At 53.3% G+C, this 23,600-nt stretch overlaps 1 protein-coding gene across 8 annotated transcripts in view; it reads right to left on the bottom strand.

The window, feature by feature from the left end:
* GRK5 (G protein-coupled receptor kinase 5) overlaps positions 1 to 23,600 on the bottom strand; it is a 250,667-nt gene that overhangs the window by 132,617 nt on the left and 94,450 nt on the right. Inside the window, exons 1-2 of one of the 8 annotated variants that reach the window (XM_063782179.1) lie at positions 20,262 to 21,331; positions 20,076 to 20,164 (exon numbers count right to left, since the gene is read on the bottom strand). The exons of 5 other annotated variants lie outside the window; for them this stretch is intronic. The gene's annotated coding sequence lies outside the window, so the exon portion shown is untranslated. Of the gene's footprint in view, positions 1 to 20,075; positions 21,333 to 23,600 lie in introns of those variants that run through there. 2 more of the 8 variants (XM_063782181.1, XM_063782178.1) reach the window with 2 other exon arrangements.

Genomic DNA, 23,600 nt, shown 5'->3' with positions numbered 1-23,600 from the left:
CCCCGGCCCCCTAGCAGTGAGGCCTAGGGCTCCCCTGCACCCCATCCACACCAGGCATCCCCCACGGCTGTTCCCCTAGACTAGACCACAGCCTTCCCACAGCAGGGGCCAGGCCTGCCACATCTGAACATCCCCTTTAGCTTGGGACATCCCTGTGGGGCAGAGGCACAGGCCCATGGCCCCTCATGGCCCTCATTTTGTCCTCTTGCTTTCTGTGGAGAGTCTCCTTCCCCAGCTGGAGGCTAGATGTTGGGGGACAAGAACTTCAGTTTCCACTTGTCAAGTACCCCCTTCTTCTTGCTTCTCACAAACCCCAGAGTCTCCGAGGCTGGAAGAAAGAGGGACTCCTGAGGGGCCCGCTCTGCCTCACATCCTTCCCAGTGCACACGAGTACTGAGCACGTGGACGTGATGAACATGCACACGCACAATGAATGTGCACTAGTAATGAACACATGTAATGAACAGGCACGTGTAACGTGCAGAACCACATGAGGCGCACACAAGTGTTCCCGTCATCCTTGCACTCCTGGTCCAAGGGATGATGGACAGGTGTCAGGGCGCACAGGCGCAAACAACGATGGGGTGAAGCTCTGGGCCTGAGTGTCCCTGAGCCCACCAGCATCTGGGCCTTGGACCTGAAGGCACTGCTGTGCCATGTGGCCAGAGGGCTCCTGGGGACCAAGGTGCCATCACCCACTCTCCACCCTTACAGTGGCGCTTAGCCACCATCTGTCCATGACTCACCACAGGTCATGGAGCCCTTTGTGCCCCTTGGTTATCAGGATTTTATGTAGCTCGTCTGCTTGCTCCGGGTGGGTATGCAGCCCCTCCACTCTCTCACCCTCCCAGGAACCAGATGGGCAGGACAAGGCCCCTTCTGCACACCAGCAACCCAGGGGAGCCCAGTGGCACTCAGCTCCAGCCCTCTCCCAGCCAGCCCAACCTGTCCTCCACCTTGCTCTGGCCCTGTGGCCGTCCCCCGCTGCCTAGGCAAGCCTGGACAAGCACCCACCCTCTCTGAGTCCTCATCCATGAAGTGGAGACAGTAAGGCCTTCCTCCCAAGGCTGAAAGGAGGGATAACAAGGTAGCATGTGTTTAAAAGTAGGCACAGAACTGGGGATTCTTAACTGTCATCCAAGCTATCCTGGAAAGCAAGGTCATAGCCCTGATTAGCCAGTGCACCTGCCTCTGAGAATGGGACCAGAACTCTGCTCCTGCTCCAGGAAGCAGGAGAGAGTGCTGATGGGGAGGAGTCCATCTCTCTCCTCTCCTCTCATTGCATCTTCAACCCAACTCCCTCCTCTCCAACTAGCCCCAGTGTCCTCCTCTCAAATCTCCACAGACGGCCAAGGCCTCACACTCCGAGGGACAGAAGGAATGCGTATTGGGCACCTGCCGTGGTGAGGCTCCATCTGTACATTATCTTGTTTAATCCTCAGAATGACTCTTTGAGGAAGAAATCACTGGGCCTGCTGGTGGCTCGACCCACGCCACGCTCACTCTTTCTGCCAACGGGGGCCACACACACAGGTGCACACACATTTCATGTACACATAAACATACACGCGCATACTGCTCAGCCATGCACTGGCCCTGCCCGGGGCCAAGCCACTCACCTGCAGGCTTCACCCTTACTCTACAAGGCAGGAACTTTTTTTTTTTCTTTTTTTAAGACAGAGTCTCACTCTGTCACCCAGGATGGAGTGCAATGGCACGATCTCGGTTCACTGCAACCTCTACCTCTCCCAGGTTCAAGCGATCCTCCTGCCTCAGCCTCCCGAGTAGCTGGGAATACAGATGTGCACCACCACACCCGGCTAATTTTTCATATTTTCAGTAGAGACAGGGTTTCACCATGTTGGCCAGGCCGGTCTCAAACTCCTGACCTCAAGTGAACCACCTGCCTTGGCCTCCCAAAGTGCTGGGATTACAGGCATGAGCCACTGCACCTGGCCGGCAGGAACTATGATATACCCAGTTGACAGATGAGGAAATCGAGGCATGGGGGAAAGGTAGCAAGTCACCTGTGGCCCCATGGCTCATAATTGGCAGAGCCAAGACCCCAGCCTGAGCAGAATCCAGACCCTGGGCCCTGGCTCTTGCTATTCTCTCTGTAAACCACCATTTTGGGTGCCCTGAATACAAGAGAAATTCTCAGAGGATCAAAGAGAAAGCTGGTGTCAGACTTCAGGAGTGACGCGGCAGCCATGACGGGAGCAGGAGCAAGGATCTAGCTGGGGACCCAGCCTGTGAGCTCCCAGAAAAGCTGCAGGCCAGACCGGAGGCCCGCAGGGTCACCAGTGTGACCCTTAGGTGGCTTGTTTGTCTGCTTGCTTGTTCACTGAACCAGTTGCCAACATTGAAAAATTAGGAGATTCCCAGGAGCTCAGATGAGGACACAAAGGCACAAGAATGATATAATGGACTCAGGGGACTTGGGGGAAGGGTGGGAGGGAGGTGAGGGATAAAAGACTACACACTAGCTACAGTGTACCTCGCTCAGATGACGTGTGCACCAAAATCTCAGAAATCACCACTAAAGAACATTCCATGCAACCAAACACCACCTGTTCCCCCAAAACTATTGAAATAAATAAAAATGAGGAGATTTCACATCGAAATCCAGACCTTGGACGTCTCTCCCACAGCCAGGCACCCCACATGGCAAGAATCAGCCGGAGCTGGGCAGCAGCTGCCCGGGGGACAGCACATGTGGCCTCCAGACAAGCCAATCCTCATCTAGCCGCAGCCCTCATTCAGGCAGCCTAGAGGTTCTTCTATGCACGCCCAGATAGGGCCACCCTCTCAAGAAATCAGCCTAAACCCTAGCTCAGCAGAGTCTGATGTCCCCATCCCAGCAGCTGCAAGGCCTGGGAGGGTCGTTAGAACTCGACGGGTCCATCCCCTGCTCCCCATTCCTCTCGCACACTACTGATTCTCAGACCTGGCAGGCATGAAGCACCATTTTTTGCATATGGCAAAATATGCATAACATAAAATGTACCAGTTTAACCATTATTTAGGTGAACGAGTCAGCTGCATTAAGGACGTTCCCATTGCTGTGGAACCATCACCACCTTCCATCTCCAGGACTCTTTCATCATCCCAAACTGAAACTCTGAACCCATTAAACATTAACTCTCATTCCCTCCTTCCTCCTAGCTCCCGGCAACCTCTCTCCTACACTCCATGTCTGTGATTGTGACTACTCTAGATACCTCGTATAAGGGAATCATACATGTTCTTTTGTGTCTGTTCTTTCACTTAGCGTAATGTCCTCAAGCTTTGCCCATGTTGGAGCATGTGTCAGAACTTCATTTGTTTTGAAGGCTGAATAATATTCTGTTGTATGGGTATACAACTTTTTGTTTATCATTCATTTGTGGATAGACACATGGGCTGTTTCTACCTTTTAGCTATTACGTATAACGCTGCTATGGATATTTGCAAACAAGTATCTGTTCAAGTCCCTGCTTTCCATTCTTTTGGGTATATACTCAGGAGGGAAATTGCTGGATTATATGGTATATATGTTTAAGTTTTGGGGGAACTGATGAAGCACTCTTGACAATACAGATTGCTAGGCTGTACCCCAATCCTCTGTGATTGGACCCCAGGAATGTGACTTCTTAAAAGGATCCCCGGGTGACTCTCAGGCAGCCAGTCTATGGCACCCAGGAGTCTATTTTATACACGCACACTTATAGATTTATTCATTAAGAAAGTTAACATAGGTTCACTGATTCGTTCAACCAATATGTGTTGAGCACATACTAAGCGGCAAGCCCTCTGCAGGTGCCGGACGCAGTGTCGCTAGCAGGGAAGACAGACACATCCAACGCGTTACCTCAGTGGTTCCCAACCCAGCGACGGCCTCCCAGGGAACATTTGGCAATGTCTGGAGACATTTTTAATTGTCACCACTGGGTGGAGAGGTGCTACTGGCAGCTAGTGGGTGCAGGCCAAGGATGTGGTTAAACATTGCGCTGTGCACAGGACAGACCCCTGGAACAAAGAATGGTTGGCTCTAAAATGTCAAGGGTTGGGACGAGATGTGGTGGCTCATGCCTGTAATCCCAGCACTTTGGGAGGCCAGGATGGGAGGATTGCTTGAGCCCAGGAGTTTAGACCAGCCTAGGCAACATAGCAAGACTCCGTCTCTATTAAAAATAAAAATAAAATAAGTAGCTGGGCGTGGTGGCGCACAGGAGGATTGCTTGGGCCCAGAAGTTCAAGGCTGCAGTGAGCTATGATCATGCCACTGCACTCTAGCCTGGGTGCAGAGCAAGACCCCATCTCAAAAGAAAAAGTAAGTCAAGGGTAGGGATGTGGAAAAATGCTGCTTTACTTAATGACCATTTTACCAACATTTAGGAAAAGAACAGGGGTTGGGGGAGATCTGTTAGTGATGGGGCAGCTGTGGTGGGGTTGGAGGCAGTGGGAAAGGTAAGTCACTTGGAGGCAGCCCCAAGCCGAGGGTGCAGACTCTCCAGCTATGGCCTGGGCTCACTTTCCTCCTCAACCCTATTTCCTCAGCTTCCAGAATAGGGCAGGGGGACTGTGGTGGGCAGGATAACGCCCTCAGGGATGCCCTAATCCCTAGAACCTGTGAATACGTTAGGTTCCATGACAAATGAGCATTAAGTTTGTGGATGAAATTATGGATAATGATAGGGACATAATCCTGGATTATCCAGGTGGGCCCACTGTCACCAACAGGGTCCTAAAATGTGGAAGAGGGAGAAAGAGCAACCAGTGTCAGAGTGATGCAATGTGACGAAGACTCACCCGCCATTTGCTGGCTTGGAAGACGGGAAGGGGCCACGAGCCAAGGCATGCAGGCCAGGAAGGTTTCTCCCCGGAGCCCCCAGAGAGAACACAGCCCTGCTGATGCCTTGACTTTATAACTCACTGAGAGTGCGTCAGACTTCCGATCTCCAGAACAGTAAGATACTAAATGTGTGGTGTTTTAATCCACTTAGCTTGTGGCAATCTGTTACAGCAGCAACAGGAAGCTAATACGAGGATGTTCTCAGCAGGGGATCTCCCTAAATGACAGCAGACCCCAGAATGGCCTCTCACCCCATATCTGGCTTCCAGTTCCTCTAAAAGTGCCGTGAAATAAACCCAACCTTCCTGACTCAGATGGGCTGGGAGAAGGTTTCACTTCTTAACAACAAACAAAACCTGCCTCAGAGAAGGTACCACGTCTAGACGAATGTTTGGCTCTCAAGCTGCTGCGGGGTTGTGAAGCTGCATATTTGATAACTGAAGTATTGGCACTGTTTATTATTTCATAGGACTTGATTGTTTCTCTGTATCCTGAGAGGGGGCAGGGCCCAGCCATGCCACTGTAAAAATTCCTCCTGTGTCCTGGCCCTACGGCCCTCGCTGCCCTAGGCCCACCTCACTGCTGGGGAGGGGTGTTAGGCCTACAAGGGGCTGGGGCCATCACCTCCCACCTCCCCCGTGCTCAGGTCCCAGCAGCAGGAATGGCCAGTTCCCAGGCCTGACCACCCATAGGCTCAGCCCGTTCTCCTTGGTCCCATTCAGGGCCTCGGTGACTGTCTTCCTAAGCTTTATTTCCCTCCCTGCCTCTGCTCTCAGGGACTTTACACTCAGTGTTCATTCTGCCAGGAGCACCTTCTTCCTACCTTTCTGAATGTTTCTCACCCACACTTCCAGTCTTAGCCTGAATTCTACCTTCCTGGAGGTCTCCTCCGAGCTCGGTTGTGAAGCAGGCCCATTCTCCACGTGCCATGGAAGTGTGTAGGAAGCACTGGTCGGTCAGTCTGTCTGTCTCTGTGTTGAACTGCACATCAGCTTACAGATCCATTCTCTCAACGCATGCAGCACACTTTCATGGACTCATTCAACCTCTACGTGCCAAGTGACTGCTGGACTCCCAGACCCAGCCCACAGCTCTCATCACCACCTGAAATCTTCCCACTTATTTGTTTCCTTGCCCGTCATCAGTCTCCCCTGTGCTGATAGCGGACCCGTGGTGTCAGGGACCTGGGTTTCTTTGTTCTCTGTCACCTTCTTCTTGGTCCACTGTAGATGCCCAAACAGTATCTGCTGAGTGAATGCAAGTGTCATGCTTTACGTCCAGCCACCTGGCCACCTGGCAGCCCCTCCAATCCCTGTATACATCATCGTTCCCCCACTCCGACCCTACAGGCATGGCTTTCTCTGCCAGGAATGCTTGTTCTTCAAGCTCCAGCTCTAGTGTCCCTTCTCATGCTGCCCTGAAAAGGCAGAGCCCCCTGTCTGGATCACATCCTCTCCCAGCTCAGGTCAGACCTGCTCCCGGGAAGGGGGCGGGTGCAGCTAATGCTTGTTTAATTGCAAGCTTCCATTAAGTTACTTGGCTGACTGGGTAAAGGCATGAATGCTTGCAGGAATAAATGACAACCTCCCTCCCTGCCAGCCTTCTGGGCTGAGCACTGACCTGCGCACTGTACATTCGGCCCTCATTCAGGAGGTACTGACCCTATTCACAGATGAGAAAGCTGAGGCTCAGGAAGAGGAATTAATGGAGCCAGGGAATAAGCCACACACCCAGGCGGGAGCACAATCTTCTGCTGGCACTGGCTCACCGCTATTTCCTGTCCCGAGGAGCCTCCGGCTTTATTTGCTTTCCCAAAGGATCCTCTGCTGTTCAGGGTTTACCTTCCAGGTACCAGTAATGAGTCAGGGAAGAGGACATGGTCCCTGACCTCATCCAGCTCATTCCATGCATCAAAGAGCAAAGATGAGCAAGACAGCTGGGGTTGTAGCCAGGCAGGTAGGGGAGGTTGCATGGAGAAGGGTTGCCCCGCCAGGCAAGGGAAAATGGCAGTGACCGAGGCCCAGGGCCGATCAGGGGGGCTCCCGCTCTGGGGAAGGCACCAGAGGACCAAGGTGGCCTCGGATCGGAAGGAGTCCAAGACAAAACCTGGAGAAAGGCGGACAACAGCAAGATGGTGTGTCCCCTGATTCATGGCTCGGGCTGCCACTGGCCCTTTAGAAGGGACAGACTCTAGGGAGGGCATTGCTTGTCCAATCCCACTCTCACTCCTGCTTTCTCCAGCCCCGGGGGCCCCCTCGGCTGCCAGCTGCCAGCAATGTCCTCCAGCAGGTGCCCTCCTGCCAGACTGGGGAAGTATGTTAAGGGGAAGGCAGGGCAGGAGGAAGGAGAGTGGCCAACAAAGGAGGGTGGGGGCCCCGCAGGAGGAGGGCATGTCCTATCAGGGAAAGGAGTGCCCGATGGAAGGCAGAAGCCAAGTAATAATAAAAAGCCACTGATTCTTAAGCACGGGCCAAGCACTTGTCACAGTGAGCTACTGAGAGACTAAAGCGTTTCTTTTGCTCCTGTGGCTAACCCAGGGAAGAATAACGGTATCATTCCACCCAAAAAACTGCCATGGGAGAAGAGGCTGTCTTGGTGGGGGAAGAAACTGGCTTGCTGTTATTCTTGTTGCCTTTGCTGTTTCTGAGAGTGGTGTTTGTGTTTTCAAGGCAGGGGCTGAAATGAACCGGTGTGGAGAACAGAAGGGAGAAGCTGAGGATGGGGGAGGTGCAGTGCTTGTGGGGAGGGCAGTGGGACGACCTGAGCTCCAGGAAGGCATTGTCCCTGTGGCAGTGTCAGCCCAGTGGGATGCGGCTGGGGTGCAGTGATGATGGGTTCTGAGCAGTGAGCGGCCTACAGCCCCCAGAGCCCTGTGATCGCCTGGCACGGTGGAGTGGAACTGCCAGCCCAGCCCCCTCCTCCAAAGGACACTGACAAAGCCCGCAATACTGGTGATGTGGACGGTCTAAGGTCTAACTTACTGGGTTCCTTTAAGCCCAACAGGTTCACATACCATCCTTGGGAGGGATGGGATAGACCTGTGCAAAACAACTGACCCTGGACTGCTTATATGGCCTTTGCTGTACCCCCAGAGTCAGGGAATTTGCACCAGTAACATGTCATCTAGTTCAATCCTCACATCACCCCCGTGACGTAGGTCCTAGTATCGAACCCGTTTGACAGATTCAGAAATAGAGTCCCAGAAAGGAAAGAACCTTGCCTCAATCAGGGAGTGTGTATCATAACCTGAACCAGGGCTCTGCTGTTCTGACTCTTAGTCTAATGTTCTTTTCCTCCCTGGTGACAAATGTGCAATCGATCAGAGAAAGGTTCCACGGGGGAAACTGAGGAAGGTTCCATGCATTTGTTGGATGGAGCTTCCTTCTTGCCCTTAAGTCAGTGGTTCTCGGTGGTCCTTGGACCAGCAGCATCAGCATCGCTGGGAGCCAGTTAGAAATGCAGCTTCCTGGGCCCCACCCTGGACCTACAGAATCAGACACTCTGGGGATGGGCCAGCATCGGTAACTTAATGAGCTCTGCAGGTGATTCTGATGCACTCTCACTTTGAGAACCACTGCTGTAAGTCAAGAGAAAGTGCCTGAAATCAGTGAGAAAAGGAATGACGGGACCACTCTTTCTAGGAATTTCTTCCTCTCTGACTTGTTATTTCTGCCCTGTCTACGTCTTCTAAAAAGGACCTGAAGAGACACACACACGCTTGGAAAAGTTGACTGAAAAATATTCCTCCCAGCTCCAGAATTTGGTGATCCTGGGCTCTGACTCTGACAAGGTCGCTGCGTCCTGCCTGACTTGAGTCAGGCATTCTTCTCACAGCAGGATGCCTGGCAGGCTTAAAGCCATTAATAGGGCCACTCACAGGGGCAGGGCAAACCGTATGAGGCCCCTCCTATACCGGAAAGCCTAAGGGAGACTGCAGGGAGAGCACTGTTCAGCTGCGGCCTTGAGGGGTCTGGGCCAATGAGACAGCCTCAGGGGCCACTTCCCCCCAACTCTCCCCCAGGCCCTGATCATCTCCCTGTGACGTTGGGCAGAAGTCACCTCAAGCCTCACACCTATTTTGGGCACACACACACACACACACACACACACCCATCTACTGAATGCCTCTTTGCCTTCTGGTGACCCTTGGACCTTTATTGTTTACAGATCCCAGAGAAAAGAGAGTCATCCCTGGGGATGGGAAGGCAGGATCCGCAGTGGACCTGCCGTGCTTTCTGGACCCTGAATAAGTGGGGGCCTGTTTTCCCATGGGCCACACTCCTCTGGGGCAGACTCCTGGCATCCCCACAGATCAGGACACTCTCACGTCTTTGCATAGGCCCCAACTTGTCATTGTATAATAAAGAATCTGACTGGCTTTTGTCCCTGGTTCCTGAGAGGTAGTCTCTAAGTCCTTGGAATTTTCTGAGTAATAGGAGTGTCTTTTTCATTCATGGTAGGCCCCTGAAGCCATATCTGAGTTTACGCTAACAAGATGACTCATGAGCGGGGCTGGGCATGTCAGAGAGACCAGCCATGGGATTAGAAGGTTGAGGCTTTGGGCCACGTGGTATCACCCTGACTTCCAGGGAGGGACGGGGGGCCAGACACTGGGTTCGACCATGTGCCCAGTGATTCCATCAATCATGCCAAAATCATGATGCTCCAGTAAAAACTCCAGACACTGAGGCCTGGGTGAGCTTCCTGGTAATCACACACCAATGTGCCAGGAGGTGGCACATCCATGGCAGCTTCACATCTGGGACTCTTAGGCCTTGCCCTGGGCACCTCTCCCTGTCAAGGGTTTGGGTATCTTTTTGCAACAATAGAACTGTAATTGTCAGTGTAGCGCTGCACTGGGTTCTGCGAGGGAGTCTAGCGAATTATCCAACCTGAGAGCTTCAGGGGAATCCCTGAATCTGTTGCCGTGGTCAGAAGTGCCAGTGGCCTGGGGACCCCCACCCTTGTGGCAGGTGCCTGGAGTGACGGTGGTCTTGTGAAGACTGTGCTCTTCATTTGTGATGTCTGCACTAATCCTGGGTAGTTAGAACTGTGTTGCAGCTGTTGAGGCTGCTATGTCTTCAGGAACCTTCAGCACCCTTCAGCCCAGCTCACTACCCATCTCCCAGAATCCTGATTCCAAAGGCTCAAGGAGCAAATCTGATTGGCCAACTCATCTTTTCTCTCCAGGCCACATGTCACAGGTGACTCTAGAGTTTGAAACAATTCAGTGGGTCTGGTCCTTGTATGGAGAGGGCAGGGTGACATGGCATGGCCACCCCAGCTCTCAGCTCAGAGCAGAAGCCCCTGGGTTGGGGCCAGGCACAACCAGACGTAGCAGGAATGGGGCCACAGAAACTACCACCCCCATTTCCAGAATAGTTTGGGGGCACTGCTGGTTAAAGGCACAAGGACATGGGGTAGCGAGGGGCACAGGTTACAGAGACCCCAGGACTTCCCAGCAGAAACCGGCTTGTGGTTCAGAAAAGTCAGCATTATGCTAATGCAGGGGACCACATTTGTTAGAAACCCAAACTATGTCATGAAGCGGGTCTTTCGACTATGAATTTGGAGGGGGAGGAAGGAAAGCCCTGAAAACCGGAGAAGCTGCTCTCAACGCAACTGAATCAGTCTGGGAGGGTCTCAGGTGTCGCAGTGACTGCATGTGGAAGGATCACTCTACCGCGTTCCCAGCCACAAAAGGCCGATGACTCATCTGCAGAGTGGAAGGCAGTGTCACAATTCTGCCTGTGATGTCTGCAGGACTAAAGACTCCATCCAGTTCTTTTCTACCCAGGTGGGCTTTCAGGACTCAGCTCCCACTGTGCTGCCAGCAGGGCTGGATTTCCAGAAAATATCACCGTGGGGAGGCTGTGGGTGTTCTCAGAGTCAGATCTGGCCTGGGCAAAGTGGAGGCGGCCAGCTGTTCTGATGAGAATGGGTTACCCCTGTGTCTACTGCCTCCTGTTCCTCCCTCCCCTCCACTGATGCTTATTTTCCATCCACCAGGGCTCTGCCACCTTTGCCACCCCCAGAGAGGCACCTCCAGCTGAAACTGATGAGGTGGGCATGTGGCTTCTCACTGATTCTAAGTCTCTTTTCATCCAGGCCCGAACAAGGCGAGATCCCAATTACAGGCCTGATCAGGGGCTGTGTTACCGAGTGACTCAAGCCTTTTCAGAAGCAACATGACTCCAGCCAAGTGTATTGAGGTGACCTCAGCCTGTAGGGTACTTTCTCCAACCCGATGCACTTGGCAACCACTGTGAAAGGGAGACAGGCCCCTGGTATGGGGCGGGGGTAGGAGAAAGCACCACCCCTCTGGCCTCAGTTTCTTCATCTGAGATCCAGGAGGGTTACACCAGGACAGGGCGCAGAGCCGCTTCTGTCAAGAGTTTTCTTGAAGATCCCCATAAGTGAGACAGACGATGGGGAGCCCACTGAGTGGGCAAGGCAGGGAAGGGATGGAGTGGGGCAGATACAGGCCAAGGGTCTCGTTCTGTCTCTATGGCTCTCACCTTCTGAGAACAGCCAGCCCCTGGCTGGGTCCCTGACTCGGTGCACCTTCTCTACACAGCCTTTCTGCACAATCTCCAGAATCATGGGGAATCCAGCCTCAGTCCTCATCCTGCCCTCGGTTCCTCCATTACTACACTGCCCCAGAGTGCTGGAGCTGCAAGGTCAAGGTCTAGTGGCGTCAGGAGGAGACTGCTCCCAGTAACTATCCCCTGATTGAGAGGTTTAGAAGAAAACATGAAGGGCTGCCAAAACACCTGTGACCCAGAATCTCTCGAGATGGGGCTTGTGCAGTGCCTCTGGATGGCATGGGTCCACTGTTCCCTGGGGCAGGAAGCATCAGGAGCTTTTAGGCGCCATGGTCCTGCTGCCTTTGAGTGTATCCCGCACTTTCCTAGCGGAGCATAGGACCCCAGGTGGCAGGCAAGAGAGGGAAGTGGGGTGGTCTGGGGGGCACAGAGCCTCTCCCTGTCCAAGGGTGCATTCCGCGGCTGGCACCACCAGCTTCACCACTTGGTGGGGACTGGCTCTTTTCACATGAGGAGAACCACTTCAGAGACCTAAGGAATGGGCCGAGTTGTGCAGGATCCAGCCCCAGGTTCCATTCAAAGGGCTGACACTCTGATGTGGGCACAGCCAGGCCAGGGAGCAGCTGCCAGAACTGTGAGGCCAGGAGGCGGCGAGAGGGGCTGGAACCCTTTCTGGGCCTGCTGGCCGCCTGCCGCTCAGTCAGGGGCTTGCTGTGCTCAAGGATTCCACCCAAAGTGGGGGCAAAAGCCACGGGGTAGATGGGAACCGGGGCATCATACACCCCAGCCCTCCCAGTGGCTCTGTCCTCTACAGGAGCGGAACTGGGGAGCAAAGACACAGTTCTCCTGACCCCAGAAAGTTCCCTGTGCCACAGTTCTCAGCTATGAGTGTCTGAAATGTCTTGGCTGGATGGTGTGAGGTGCATGGGGCGGCCCGGGGCATCTGGGGCCTGCGGTCTGTGGGCAGGTGCCAGCACCTCCAGGCCCCTCCTCACGGCCACAACACAGTTGGGGTTTCCAGAGCAGAAAAACCTCAGCCTCAACCAGAGGGATCCCACAACCTCAAATGAGGAAAACCAAAACCAACACCAGGCTGGGTAACTGGTCGCCATGGGGATGGGGACAGGGCCCCTCCCAGCACATGGGGCCTGAGAGAGAGGAGCACTCTGGTGTGACCCAGGGGAGGTGGAGAGGCTGGGGACAGTCCCTCCCAGGAAACCCTTCCAGGGAGGGTGGTGCTGACACCGGGCCACCTCCCCCACAAAGGCTACCTCCCCTCCCTGACAGCTGCACTGTTCACCAGGACACAACCGTCCACTGCCTCATGACATCTTCACTGCAATGTAAGCGGGTGTCACTGCACTGCTATCTGAGCCTTGCTACATACCACCTGTGTGGCCTTGGTTAAGTCCCTCCGTGTTTTCTCCTGCAAACTGAGACACTGCTACCCACCTGGCATTGCTCTGTTAAGGATTAGCACCATATGCAAAATACCTAGCACCTCATAGGTGCCACTAAATGTAGCCATTGCCACCACCACTCATTACCACCATCATCACCACCACCCTCCCCATCACCACCACTGCCATTGCCACCACCATCATCACCACCACCATTACCACCATCCCCATCACCACTATTACCACCACCATCACCACCACCATTACCACCACCATCATCACTACCATCACCACCACCACTACCATTACCACCACCATCATCATCACCATCACCACCACCACTACGATTACCACCACCATCACCACTACCATCATTACCATCATCACCATCACCACTACCATTACCACCACCATCACCACCACCACCACCATCACCACCACCATCATTACCACCACCACCATCACCACTGCCATTACCACTACCATCACCGTCACGACCATTACCACCGCCATCAGCATCACCATCACCACAGCCACCAGCACCACCATTACCACCACCATCACCATCACCATCACCACAGCCACCAGCACCATTACCACCATCACTACCACCATCACCACTACTATCAGGCTCTGTGGGTGAGAGAACTGAGGACACAGAGCTGGCAAGGGACAAACAGCAGGTCTCAAGACTAGGTCCTCTGACATCTGACTCTAAGTTCAGCTATGTCTCTACCCTACTATGCCCTACATACACACACATACTCCCAGAGCTTCCACATCAGCATGATGCCAGCGTCTGTCCCGACATTGCCAGGGGTGCCACAGGAAGCAGGAAGTCTCGCAGGGGCACCATGATTCGGCCCCTACTGCCTCCCTGACTTCACCTCCTCCCACTCTCACCTCTACTCACTCCATTCCAGCCACACTCTTCTCCTCAAACACCCCAGGCATGTTCCTGCCTGAGGATTTTTTCTGCAAAGGGCCAGATAGGGTCTCTGTGTCACAGAGACAGTATGTAGACAAATGAGCATGGCTGTATTCCCATAAAACTTCAGTTACAAAAACAGGCAGTGGCCGGATTGGGCTCTCGAGGTGCAGCTGGTCTCATTCTCGCTGCTCTGGCTGCTCCAGCTGCTCCCTCTGCTCCCTTTGCCTGGAACCCTCCTCCTGCTCCTTGGGAGAAAACAGCCTTGGGTTAACAGGTTTGGCCTCCTTGCAGCTTTTGCACAGCTCTCACGTTCTCCATGAGGCTGACCCTGATCGCCATTAAAAAATAATCATTTATTGAAATGAAATTCACTTAATATTAACCATTTTAAAGTGAATAATTTAGGCTGGCTGCAGAGGCTCACGCCTGTAATCCCAGCAATTTGGGAGGCCGAGGCGGGCGGATCACCACACGAGGTCAGGAGATCGAGACCATCCTGGCTAACACGGTGAAACCCCATCTCTACTAAAAATACAAAAACAAAAATTAGCAGTGGGTGGATGTAGTCCCAGCTACTCAGGAGGCTGAGGCAGGAGAATGGCGTGAACCCGGGAGGTGGAGCTTGCAGTGGAGCTGAGATCGCGCCACTCTACTCCAGCCTGGGCGACAGAGTGAGACTCCGTCTCAAAAAAAAAAAAAAAAAAAAAGTGAACAATTCAGTAGCATTCAGTACACTCACAGTGTTGAGCTTCCACCACCTCCGTTTAATTCCAAAACATTTAAAACATTTCTGTCACTAGGAAGGAAAATCCTCTACTCACTCTTTTTTTTTTTGGAGACAGTCTTGCTCTGTCACCCAGGCTGGAGTGCAGTGGTAGAGCAATCTCAGTTCACTGCAACCTCCACTCACTGGGTTCAAGCAATTCTCCCACCTCAGCCTCCTGAGTAGCTGGGACTACAGGTGTGCACCACCACGCCCAGCTAATTTTTGTATTTTTAGTAGAGATGGGGTTTTGCCATGTTGCCAGGCTGATCTCAAACTCCTGAGCTCAAGTGATCCACCTGCCTCGGCCTCCCAAATTGCTGGGATTACAGGTGTAAGTCACCAAGCTAGGCCTCTACTCGCCCTTTTTAATTCTACAACCTGCCCCCACCCACTGCCCCCATCTCAGGACCCCTCTGCCTTTCTTTTACTGTTAATTTCTAATTCCCAGGCACACATCACCCTGCAGCAAGCGTTCTGCGTGGCCTCCTGAGTTATTCTGCTCATTGCTTCCTGCCAGGCTCTGTCTCATCTCCCGTTGGAATGCAGACTTCATGTGAGTGGGTATCCCTGTTTGGTTCCCTCCTGTCTCTCAGACACCTAGAACAGTGCTTGGACATAGCAAAAGCTCCATCAATCTCTGATGAATGGATGGATGGATAAACAGATGGGCGAGGCAGGACCGGAAGGGAAGAGATCATTTCCAAATGGACTTAGAAACAACAACAAATAAGCCACACTGCATACCATAATCTCTGAGCCTCCATTTTCTGCTCTGAAAAAGGGAATACAACCACCTTCCCAGCAAGGCGGAAGGTACACACAGCCCCTCCCCTGGGTGTGCCTCTTCCCATCTCACTGTGTCTGTTGACCCAGCCCTGGATCAAGAGTCCCTTCTTCTAGGGCAGTGTGGAAAGAGAAGGGGTTCTCATCAGACGGGGAGGGCTGGGCTGCTGACTCTTCTGTCCACAAGCTGAATAACCACAGGCCACTTCCCCAACCTCTCTGAACCACAGTTTCCCAATTGGCTTAATAACCAAATGCCCTTTGTAAGGGTCGATTCGAAAATGTGCTTGAAGCCCTCGCACTGTGTGAGGCACGAGGTGGGCACTCATCCCATGTTAAGCCCTCTTGCTCTGTATCCCAACTCCCCAACCCTGCCCTGCCTGGGGCTTCCCTCCTTTTCCCTCTATCCCTCTACATCTCTTAGGAGAAAGCAGACCCCTAGTCCTCTTGCAACACTATTGATCTTCTTAAAAATGTTTTTTCCCAAGAAGTAGCAGAACTGGAAAAAAAAAGTTCTTTCCAAGCAAAATAATTTTTTAATGTATTTTTGTGCTCACGATGTTTTTGCCCACACTGGTTTTCACAGTTGAGAAAAGTCTGGCCACAAAAATGGACTTTTCACTACAAGAGTAATCCCCTTCTCTCAGCAAGGCCCAAATTTGGTCACTTTTGCCTCATAATGTTTTCTCTGGGTTGAAGGGGAAGAGAAAGCCAGGGGAAGGGAGATAAGTGGACACCTGAGAAATGCTCCTGGCAGTCGTAGGTCAGCCCCTGCTGCAACTGTGGCAATTCTGTTGGAGAAATAAACAGGACTACTTGCTCAGGAAAAATACAATTTTTCATAGGATACTCATAAAAATATTTGCATTTTCCTGTGAGTACTAATTACTTCCGCTCTCCCCAGAATTTTTGCATCCCCTATTTCAAAGAAGCTAAACAAACGCTGTAGAGATCCTGGCCAATCAAAACCTGCTCAGCACTCAGGTACATTAATTACCATGTGGACATGACTGTGTACACACATGGTCTGGGAAGCCTGCGCCACGGAGACACTAGGACGAACCAGGCTGTGGCCTCCGTGCTCCACCTCCATAGTTTCTGGGCCTCATGACCCTACAGTAAAGTAGATTTGTTTTGCAGAGGAGGAAACAAGCCCAGAGAGGACAGGGGTCTGGGCACACAGCTGCTGAGAGGCTGAGCTGGGATTTGAGCCTAGTTCTTAACTCCCAGTCCACAAGGATGACGCTGGCTCCAGGGACAGGCAAGAGCTGGGTCCTAAGAATGTTCCCCCAAAGTCTGAAGCCACAAAAGCAAAAACCAGCACAGCACAGAGGCACCTGTAGAGAGGATTCCAACACAGAGATGAGGGTTCACATCTGGTCTCTGTCCATAGCTCTGTGACCCTGGGCAAGCTGCTTACCCTCTCTGAGCTTCAGATTGTTCAAGCGTAAAATGGGGAAACACCACCCTCTTAAGAAGGCTGCTAGGGCCAAAGTGAGATTGTGGTTAGCACTCAGTAAATGTGAGCTGTCGCCATTACTCTGCCCTGACTCTTGATCTCACATAGGGTCAAAGGACCTGGGGGTTGAAAGGACCCTTCCTTGTCCTTGATTCAACCTCCCTCAACACTCCCATTGGACCCTGCATTCCCAGCATGCTTCCCTCCCACCAAGGCCTTACTGAGCTCGGCTCTGCCTCCCCCAGAGTTCTTCCATCCACTATGCAGACTCATATCGAGGACCTACTTGGTGCTTGGCACGTGGCCCCTGCCCTACAAGAGCTCACAGGCTCGTGGGCGGCACTGACCCATGCCAGGTGACAATACTAGAGGAAGAGGGGCTGAGGGGGCACAGGGGAGGCGCAATCAACCCTGCCTGTGGAATCAGGGAAGGCTTCCTGAAGGAGGTGACCCTTGGGCTGAACCCTCTCTTCTTAGAGACCACACGGTCCCTCACGCACCAGCCCTGCAGGGATGTGGCAAGAACTCCGAAGGTGGCCCCAGTTTCCATCTAGGCTCAAGAGCCCGGGCCCTGGGCACCAGCCCTCCCAGCCTCAGCACCAGCCTCCTCACTGGAGGGAGCTCCCAGACAGGCCCTGGGAAGATCTGCCTCCCTCAGGGAAGAGTCCTTTCCCTTCAGCTCCGTCTGGGAAGTGGGGAGAAAAGGGCCGGCAGGCCATCCTGCCAGCATTCCCCAAATCCATACAGGGCTCCCCTGCCTCAGAACTGGACCTGCCCAGGATCTCAGGCTAACACTAAGATCCTCCTCCTGGCCCCCTGGAACCAGGAAGCAGCTGGCCTGGGGGTCAGGGGCGATGGCAGGCCTGAGCATGGCAGCCACAGTGCCTGTGCAGCCATTGTCTCTAATCCTCAGAATGAGGCGTAAGAAAGCTCCCCCACCGCGTGGCACAGGAGAAGCCATTGAAGCTACGAAGAAGCGGGCTGACCGGCCCAACGTCACTGGGAAGAAAAACACATGCCTCCTAACTTTGTCATCCCGACTGTTCACCTTTCCCTTCAAGCACTTGGGGCCAAGGGAAGCTCCATGGATTGGGCTGCTCCTGGGGAGGAGTCAGGGGACCCAGAGAGGATTCTGAGGGGGCACACGCCTGGCCCATACGTCACAGATGACCCTACAGATGACTGTACCGAAGCAGCAGCGAGAGCCCTTGCCACACGCAGAGTTCTTCCCAGTCACTTCTACCATGAGCACACAATTTCGGCAGGGCTGCAGCATGACACCCATTTTGTAGATCAGGAAGCTGAGGCCGGGGCAGGGTGAGGCGTGCCTGGGGTACGCAATCAGTGATGGGGGCCTGACCCTGATCCAGATCTGAACAGGAGCTGCTGTGGGCACAGCTCTGGTACCCAAAGATAAACCCAGGCACTTATGTTCCTGCAAGGACCTGGGGAGCAGCCTTAGACCCAGCTCTGACCCTGCAGGTTCGGCCTACAAAGGCGCACTGGGCATACAGTGCAGACCTGCCATGGGTGCCCACTCCCAGGGGACCAAGGACGATGCCTGGAGAGGTGGGTGCTCAGATGGAGCCTCATAGAGGCAGGGTATAGGCTGGGGCCCCAGGTTCCCCATGACCCTTTCCCTCTGTCCTCTCCCCACCTCATTCCTGTGACACAACAGAGCAAGCTGGGGCAAGGCAGTGGGGCTTTAAAAGGCTTCCTAGAAAATGCTTCTTGAATTGTGAAATGGCCAAGGAGGGCTCTGTTGGGAAGATGAGGTTGTTACCCCTCAGAATTCAAAATCCAGTGTGTATGCAGAAAGGAGGGCTCGCCACCAGGAGACCAGAGTAGAGCATGGCTGCATGAGTTTCCTCTTGCTTCAGTAACAAGTTATTAACGGCACAAATGGAGTGCTATAGACACAAACGTATTATCCTACAGTTCTAGAAGTCAGAAGTCTGGAATCAGATTCACCGGGCTAAATCCAGGTGTCGGCAGGGCAGTGTGCCTTCTGGAGACTCCAGGGGAGAATCTACAGGCCACCTCTATTCCTTGGCTCAATTCATGTCCCTTCCTCCACCTTCAAAACCAGCAGTCGCTGGTCAGGTCTTTCTCAAGCTGCATCACTCTGAACTCCTTTTCACAGGCACAGCCCACTCTCCCCCTAATCAGGTCCCTTGTGATTTCTCTGGGCCCACCTGATATCCCTGGATAACCTCTCCATCTCAACAGCCTTAACTTAATCACATCTGAAAAGGCCCTTTTATCAGGTAGGTAACATATTCACAAGTTGCAGGGATTCGGATACGACATCTTTAGGGGACCATGATTCAGCCTTAATCATGCAGTGATTAAGACTGCATGCTCCAGGGCCAGACTGCCTGGGTTTAAACCCAGGTATGTAATTTACTAGCTGTGTGACTCCAGGAAATTTACTCAACCTCTCTGTGCTTCAACTGACTCCTCTGTAACCTCATAGATATAGGCATCAATGAGCTGATGCACGTAAAGCATTTAGCATAGTTAAGAAAGTTCAGTGAATAAGGGCTGCAATTATCCCCTACTCTCCACCTAACTCAGAATGAATGACATCAGAGCTGAGAGGAACCTTGGTGATCACCCACGCCTGCTCCTCACTGACGGCTGGAGACACAGAGGCCCAGGGAGAAAAAGTGAGCCATCAAGGTCACACAGCATTTTTTTAGGCAACCCCCAGTACCCTATAACCATACCTGGTACAGACGAGCCCAAAGAAGCATCCCCCATGTCTCCCCAGTGCCCTGCACCCAGTAGATGCTAGAGGACACTGCATCCAGTCAGTCACCTGGAGGGAGAAGAGGGGAAGTGCTCCCCAGCAGAACGTCTGCAGGAAACACCTGCAGGTGCAGCGGCCCCGGCCAGATCCTCACACCCCACCCACCAGGCTCAGGGGCTCAGGCAGACGTGACACCTCTTTCCCCAGGAGAAGTCAGCAGAACAAATCTTGACTAGGGACACCAAAATCCATATTCGGGGCCAAGAGAAGGTGCTCTGCCCCGCAAGTGTCAGCCAGGACCCCGGCTTCCTTCCCTCGCTGTGTGATCTCAGTGTGGGTTTGGACACATCCCCACTCTGGGCTTCCATTTCACATCAGAAAACAGGACCTGGAATGGCTCAGTGGCTCTCAATCTGCAATCATGATCCAGGAGCCCCTGACCAAGTTTCAGAAAATCCTAGAAGAAGCGCACATGCGCCCCAAGCTGAAGCACACAGGAAGCTTGCTCATCCAGGCACTGAAGTTTATCGGTGTGTGCAGTTCAGGCTGAACAGACTCACACAGAGGTGTCTGCAGTCAACAAAACGGGGGAAACAGTGACTCACCTCACACAGATGGCCTGTTAGCGGGCAAATTTCTCCACAAAAGGCGACAAGAATCACCACGGGTCCTTGGCAGAGCCTCAACTAGACTGCTGTTTCCAACCAGAGAGGGCTGACTCACCCAAAATGCTCCCCCCTCCCGCAAATCCAGCCCAGGCGGGCACTGCCCCAGTGGTTCAACTCCCTCACCATCACACAGTCCTCCAGCTGACACCCAGGACTCCCAGGGAGGCCTTCCAAGGGCTCAACACGGGGCCTTTCCATGGTCTCAGGGGTGGCTGAGAGCAGAGATACCGGAAGTACAGTGGTCAGGCCGTCACCTGCTTCCTCACTGGGAGTTATTTTCTGCCTCAGGGCCTTTGCATATGTCATTTCCTCTGCTAGATACACACTTCCAGAATCATTTTTTTACAATGAAACATTTCAAGCTTACAGAATGAGAACAAAATTTCTTTAAACCTGCATACCCACAGGTTTTGTCAAAATAATTCCTCCATCCACTCTCCTGTTGAGAGACACGTAGGTTAGGTCTTCCAGGTTTTTACCTCTCAAATGACGTTGCTCTGGGCACTTACACGTGTCTCCCGGGGAGTGGCACTTTATTGCTGCCCCCACTTCACCCGGCCAAGTCCTCAGGTCTTCGGGTCTTGTCCTTCCCTGATCATCCCCAATCAATCAATCCAAGTCATACCCACACGGCTCTCTCCCACCACTCCTCAGGCAGTGTCTGGCTTTGAAAAAGCAGCTATCAAAATTTGTCAGCAAATTTTCACTTATGCCTTTATGGGGCTTCCACCCAAGAGGACAGAGACCACGTCCATTTTGCTCATCAGTGCCTAGGACATGTGCCTGGCACACAGCAGACCTCTGACAGGTCTGTGAACGAGTGAATGCTTGAATAAGTGAGTGAGCAGAGGTGTCACCCCAGAAGCAGGTCATGTTGAGCCCATCTTCCCCCAGGTCTCTGAGACACACCTGACATGTCCTCTGCCGGCCCCTTGTTCTGTCAGCGAAGAGAGGAAAGGCAAGGGAGGGGACCACGGGTTCCCACAGCCTTGGAGGACCACGGGACTCTGGAGCTCAGAGCCCAGGGAGGCGGAAGGTCAGAGGCTCTAGGTCAAGTCCTCGCTGCCAACCGCAAGGTGAAGCTCAGGAGACCTCATCTGGGCTTTCCTGCAGCTCCCCACAGCCAGACACCCAAGATTTTTCAGAAACAGGTGTCAGCAAAAGAAAAACTGCAGGGAGAGATGGAAAGAAGAGAAGGGAGGGGGTGGGAGAGGAGAGAGGGAAGGGAGAGATGAAAGAAAAACAGGTAGGGAAGAAGGAAGGGAAGAAAAGGAGGAAGAAAAGAGCAAGGGAGGGAGGGAGGGACAGAAGGAGGGAGTTGCCCAAACACCCCTCATTAAGCGAACAACTGCCTTTCTGCAAATGCCCTGCTGGTCTGCATCTGCCCTGCTGGTCTGCATCTGCGTGCACAGGGCAAGCATCTCTGGGTGGGGACTGCATGGGGTCGGTTCTCATGCCCTACCCCTAGACAGAGACAGGCACAGAGCCAGCCCTTGGTGGATGGCTGGTGAGCAGGCAGCGTGGTGCACTGGCGACAGTGTTGGGTGCTGGTTATAGACTCCCTAAATCGGGACTCAGGGGCCTGTGGGCGAGCTCAGCTGCTCGCTAGGTGGATGACCTTAGGCCAAAAGCTCTTTGAGCCTCAGTTTCTGCATCCACAAAATGGGAAGGAGAATGTCAATGTTGCCGCCTAGGGTTGTGAGGAATGACGGGGAAATGCACAGAAGCCCATGTGCAGTGAGCACTCAACAGACAGCAGCAAATTAGCCAGGCGCGATGGCACACGCCTGTAATCCCAGCTACTCAGGAGGCTGAGGCAGGGAGAATTGCTTGAACCCTAGGAGGCGGAGGTTGCAGTGAGCCGAGATCATGCCACTGCACTCCAGCCTGGGCAACAGAGCAAGACCCTGTCAAAAAAAAAAAAAGCAGCTCACACAGTTAGCGTACTGTTGTTGCCCTGCTTTCCCCTCAAGGTTCCAGGTGGAGGTCTCCTTCCTCCACAGGCCACATCATCCCACTGCTCTGGTCCTTCAGCCAGGGCTGCTCAAAGCTGCCTCTTGGTCATGTCTCTAGATTTGTGCTGAGTCATTAAACACAGTCAAGATAAAGCCCAGGTTCTGAGTTTTCCAACATCCCCAGCACCAGGTAACACCACACCCTCCGCCTTCTGGATCCAGAAAGGCAGGTGAGTCAGCCCTCCCCAGATGATCCTGAAGACGCAGGGCCAGCACCACCCTGGCGCTTTAGGGTAGGCAAGGACCCTGAGTCTGGCTGTAGGGACACCATGCAGTGGGAGATGAGTGAACAAAGGAGCCCTAGTTGAACCCCAAACCCAAGGGACGGCTGGGGTCCTTCACTTTCCCTCCCCCACCTTCCATGCCACACTGGATCCATCCCCAAGTCTGGGCTCTGCAGTGAAATCCATACCTGTCCCCCTCCCTATGGCCCCATGGCTGCCACTGGAACAGGCCAGCATCCTCACCTGGACCAGCCTCCTCCCCTCCCACCTCCGTTCTTGCCCCCGTCAAACTATCTCCACCCAGCAGCCAGAGTTATGCAAACCCAAAGCAAATCATGGAATTCTCTCATTTGAAATCCTCTAATGACTTCCCAACAGGTTTAGAATCAAGTCCAAATGCCTCCCGTGACTCCCCCACAACCACTATGCCCCAGGCCCACACTCCACTCCAGACACTCTGAGCTCCTCCCGGCCCATGGAGACCCTTGCGGCTCATGCTCATCGCACAGCCTTCGCCCTGCTGGCTGTGCCCCTGCCTGACCATCCCTTTTCTGACAACTAGGTCTCAACTAATATGACCTCCACACACCCACACTTGGAGGCTCCCCAGGCCCCATCTAAGGTAACACCTCCACCTCCACTGAATCTATCTCATTCTCTTATCTAATCCTGCTGCACCTCATCCACTACAGAGTACTCATCACTATCAGACGTTATTAGTTTACACATGTATAGATCGTCTGTTTACAGATATAACATGATCTCGTCCAACTAGTGTTTTACTCTCAATTCACCATCCTGCCCCCGGGGCAGAGTCTGCATATGCCCTGGTCACTGCTGATCCTAGAACAATACCGGACACATGGCTCACCCTCCACGAGTGCACCTCTCTGCGCTCCTGCCCACTGTGCAACCTCACGAGGGTCACAGACCCTCTCTGAGCCTTGAGGTCCCGCCTCTCTAAAATGCAAGATATTCGATCCATCAACCTCTAAGCTGTCTTCCTTCAGGGATGGAGAAGGGGAGCAGGTGCTGTCACCAGCATCACCAGCACTACCTTTGCCCCAGTGACAGTGTGCATATACAGCAGTAGGGCAGAGGGTGATGTTGGTCACGTGGGGACAGAAGCTGCTCCAGAAGCCCCTGACAGAGAGGCCCCAGGGAACCCCAGGCCTCTGTGTGGAAGGAGCCTGCCAGGCCCCCACCCTCTCCTGTGGTTCCCA

Source organism: Pan troglodytes, chromosome 8 (genome assembly GCF_028858775.2).
Source record: "Pan troglodytes isolate AG18354 chromosome 8, NHGRI_mPanTro3-v2.0_pri, whole genome shotgun sequence".
NCBI classification, from domain to species: Eukaryota; Metazoa; Chordata; class Mammalia; order Primates; family Hominidae; genus Pan; species Pan troglodytes.
The sequence above is the reverse complement of the archived record's forward strand: the minus strand, read 5'-3'. Positions and strand labels throughout refer to the sequence as shown.